At 41.2% G+C, this 4,395-nt stretch overlaps 1 non-coding gene across 1 annotated transcript; it reads right to left on the bottom strand.

Moving 5' to 3' along the window:
* Positions 1–3,873: 3,873 nt before the first annotated feature.
* On the bottom strand, positions 3,874–3,980 carry LOC115703448 (small nucleolar RNA R71). Its single transcript, XR_004009211.2, has one exon. It is a non-coding gene; the product is annotated as a small nucleolar RNA R71 (small nucleolar RNA).
* Positions 3,981–4,395: the final 415 nt, after the last annotated feature.

The raw sequence follows: 4,395 nt of genomic DNA, 5'->3' as shown, positions 1-4,395 counted from the left end.
GTCTCCGGAAGTTGGTTTGGAGTTTGTTCCAGCAACCCACCGATCCTGGTTCCAGTTTTTTGAACCATTCCTCTGCTGATCCGCTTAGAGTGAGGGGGAAGCACAAGCACTTGGCGTTATTGCTGAACCGCATGACTGTCATGACACGGTTGAACCGTGACAAGTGATCACTGGGGTCGGAGTTCCCAGTATATGCCGCCATTTCGGGCATCTTGAAGTTTTTAGGGAGATCCGCCTCCAGGATATGTTTGGCACAAGGCTCCCGATCCTCACTGTCTGAGTCGGAGTCGTCTCCCTTCTGCCTCCGGGAGACTCGAGCAATATCTTTTCGAAGTATGGCAAGTTCCGCCATAATCCCTTCATTTACAGTACCCGAGGAGATCACGGGCCTGTATCTTTTTTGGTCAAGGTGATCCCGGAGGTCACCTTGATTCCCATTGATTTGATTTCTCAGATCAATGGGAGGACATCTCTGTCCTCTTCTTCCTCTACCCCCTGGTTCCTGGTGCACGGAAACGCTTTTCCGGTCCCCTCGATCCTGAGGGCCAAGACTCCCTCTTTGGGGCTTGCCCCTCTGCGGACCTTTCCCTTTAGGGAAATCTGAGCGGACCCTTCACGGATCCTGCACCTTTTTCTTTCGCCCAGGGGTAGAAGTAGGGTTTTTTGTTTGGTTTTCCTCAGCAGGGTGCCTTATGGGACTAGGTTCCCTAGGTCTTTGCTGCTGGGAATTAGGCGAAGATGTCGCTGGCTCCCCGTCGAGCCCAGCGGCCATCGCCTTGGGATGCACGTGAATACCAGCTGCCTCCATGGCTTTCTGCATGGCTAGCATCACTTCCTGCATTTTTTGATTTTGTGCTTTCTGAGCTTCGATCTCAGCTTCATGATCGATAGCTTTTTGTCTAAGGAGCACCAACTCCGAGTAGCTTCCTCCGTCATAGGCATACTCGTCGAGGTGTTCCTCGTAGTTCTCGTCGGGAACTATCTCTTCTTCTTCTTCCTCGGACTCCTCTGCTGCTCTTGAGGCTACATCTTCCTCATTGGGATCTTGAGCGTCTTCTAGAGGGCGAGGATGACGTGTACTTCTTGTCTCCACCATTGTTGTGAAGTCAAATGCTTGTTATGTAGCAGCTTTCCTCAGCTCTCAATGAAAGCACCAAAATGTTGACCGAGATTTTCGGCAACTATTAAAATATGATTGTAATAAAGAGCTGTAAGAAAGTGAGATGAAGATTTTTTACGTGGTTGGGGCGTTAATGAGCCTTAGTCCACGAGTCTCTGTTATTAATGGATGTATTTAATACAGATTCCACACTTGAGAGAATGTCTTTCTCTTAAATACAGAGAATGTTCTTGGTGAGTATTTTCTCTTCTTGCTCTTTTGCAAACCAAGATTCTCGACCCCATTAAATGAGCTTTGAGGGGGTATTTATAGTGTTTTGGTGGGGTAATCCCTAGAATTGTTCTTACACATGTATCTGTAAGTATCCATAAAGTTGAGCATTTCCAATGAATATACCATGGGTGATGCATGGTCAAATCCCTAGGTGCTGTAGGGTTTTTATGGAGAATGTCCTTTTTGCCTTGTGATTGACGTGACTCTTCGCAGAGTAGCCGTCGCTAGACTTAAATGATCATTACTGTAGCGCTGCTGTTTGGGGGTTGTGCCGTCAGACTTTATTGCGTGTTACAGTCCTGATAACTCTAAGATTTAGAGTTATTTTCATTTCTTTAAGCTTGAATTTAATGTGAATTGTGGAGAAATTAATGTCTATATTGTGTAATTGTGTTTAGTTTGTTGTGTCTTTGTAATAAATGGAAGTGTGTGTGTTAGTAAGTGTTAATAGACTTATGTTATTGTTTTTATGTGTTTTAAGCAGAAAAAAAATACAAGAATAGGTATTTGGAAATGTTTGGGACAAGGAGAAAAAGGAGCAGGAAAATGATTATTGCTGACTGGCATTGCTATAGCAATCATCGCGTAGCAACTTGTCAGCCCAGTAAGTTTATTTTGGCAGATAGTCCAGCTGGCTTTAATGAAATGAAAAACGAGCTGAGGTGGCGGAATTTGGCTATTGACTCAACAAACATGTGGAAAATGAAGGACAAGTGGGTGATGATTGGGATTTCCAATTAGGGTAAACTTTGGTACCCTAATTGGGGAGCAAAAAGAAAAAGAGGGGCTGGCTGCACTTTGAAAAGGGTACGAAAAAAAATACAGCAGAAAAGTTTTCTAAGTACAAAGAAAGAAGAGAGTATAAAGAAGAAGAAGATTGAGAAGGAGGAGAAGAAGGCAACTACCAAAGAAAGGATTTGAGCTCATCACTCACTTCTTTTGCTCTCTACTTCATTTGTATCATTTTCTTCTCTTTAAGTTTCTCTTTAACTCCATGAACAATACATTTTCTGGTTTTGAGTTTTTAATTTCAGCTATGAACTAAACTTTTTGAGATTTGGGTGGTTATAAACCCTTGTATGGACTAGTGTTTTGACTTTGCAATGATGAAGCAATCTTGACTTAGTTCAATTAGTTGTGATGTAATGTTGAATGAATGTTAATTTTTGGCCATTTTTAACATTTAGCTAAGCTAGATCTTACTTGGAAAAGCAAGACCTAGTTGAACCCCTCTAATTGATGCATGATTTTTACCTTTTCTTTTAGGTATTAATTAGTAGTGAAATAGGAATATTTTGCTACCATGTATAACTAAGGATTTGATGCTTTATTGGGCTATTTGTAATCTAAACTGATGTAGGAATGAATTGTGAGATTATGAATGGTTATTTGCAAGTTTTGGAAAAAGCTTGCTGTTTTTTTTGAAATTTGTTAACTCTGCCAGGATTGCTGAGTCATTGCTGGGTCATTGCTGTATCAACTGGGACATACAAGTGGAAATTAATCACCCAAGTCCACTTTCCTAATCTGAAATTACCACCATTTTAATCACTTTTAGCTTCTCATTTTTAGTTTATTTAGCTTAAAAAGTTAGTTCTCAAGTTTAGAATCAAGGCTATAAATTTTTCTCGTGCATTAATGTGTGACTTTATTTTATTTTTATTTGAAATTCTTGGAATTACTTTTAGTTGATTTAACATTATTTAGTAAAAAGTCCCTGTGGAGACGAACTTTGATTACTTATCATTGTATTACTTGTTTGTGATTGTGTACACTTGCGCAATTATAAAGCAATAGAATTTTCACAACAAGTTTTTGGCGCCGTTGCCGGGGACTTTAAGTTCTAAATTTTGTTTTATCAACTAATTGACATTCTAAGAATTTTTGTGCTTTTAATCTTGCTGGTTTGTCTTTGGAATCTCAGGTATCTATAGTGTATGAACCAACAAGAGGACTTTGAACTTGCTCCTATTGACCCCGAGATTGAACGTACATTCCGAAGAAGAAGAAGGGTTCAAAAGGCTGAGGGCCGAGACATCATGGCTGAAAATTTTGATGACGATGGGGTTGCTCCACAAATTGTTAACCCCATCATATTGGCAGATGATCGAGCAAGGGCTATAAGGGAGTATGCAGCCCCCATGTTTAATGAGCTCAATCCAGGCATTGTGAGGCCTGAAATACAAGCACCGCAGTTTGAGCTCAAGCCAGTGATGTTTCAAATGCTCCAAACCATGGGGCAATTCAGCGGGATGCCAACTGAGGATCCTCACCTCCATCTCCGTTCATTTTTGGAGGTGAGTGATTCTTTCAAGATCCAAGGAGTGAGTGAAGAGGTGTTAAGGTTGAAGCTATTCCCATTCTCACTTCGAGACCGAGCTAGATCATGGCTCAACACTTTGCCGCCTGATTCTGTGACCAATTGGAATGACCTTGCTGAGAAGTTTCTGAGGAAATACTTTCCTCCTACTAGAAATGCAAAATTCAGAAGTGAGATCATGTCTTTTCAGCAACTTGAAGATGAGTCCACAAGTGATGTGTGGGAGAGGTTTAAGGAACTTTTGCGAAAGTGTCCACATCATGGCATTCCACATTGTATTCAGATGGAGACTTTTTATAATGGGTTGAATGCAGCTTCTCGAATGGTGTTAGATGCATCGGCCAATGGTGCTATTTTGTCGAAGTCTTACAATGAAGCATTTGAGATTTTGGAGACCATTGCAAGTAACAACTACCAATGGTCCAACACTAGAGCTCCAACAAGTAGAAAAGTGGCGGGAGTCCTTGAGGTAGATGCAATAACGGCTTTGACAGCTCAAATGGCTTCCATGACGAATGTTTTGAAGAATTTGAGTATTGGGAACGCTAAAAATATTCAACCAGCTGCTGCCATCCAAAGTGATGATGTCTCATGTGTGTTTTGTGGAGAAGGGCATGTGTTTGAAAAGTGTCCATCTAATCCGGAGTCCGTTTGTTACATGGGAAATCAGAATTTTAACAGA

This window comes from Cannabis sativa, chromosome X (genome assembly GCF_029168945.1).
Source record: "Cannabis sativa cultivar Pink pepper isolate KNU-18-1 chromosome X, ASM2916894v1, whole genome shotgun sequence".
NCBI lineage: Eukaryota > Viridiplantae > Streptophyta > Magnoliopsida > Rosales > Cannabaceae > Cannabis > Cannabis sativa.
Note: the sequence above shows the minus strand (reverse complement) of the source record. Positions and strands in the feature narration are given on the sequence as shown.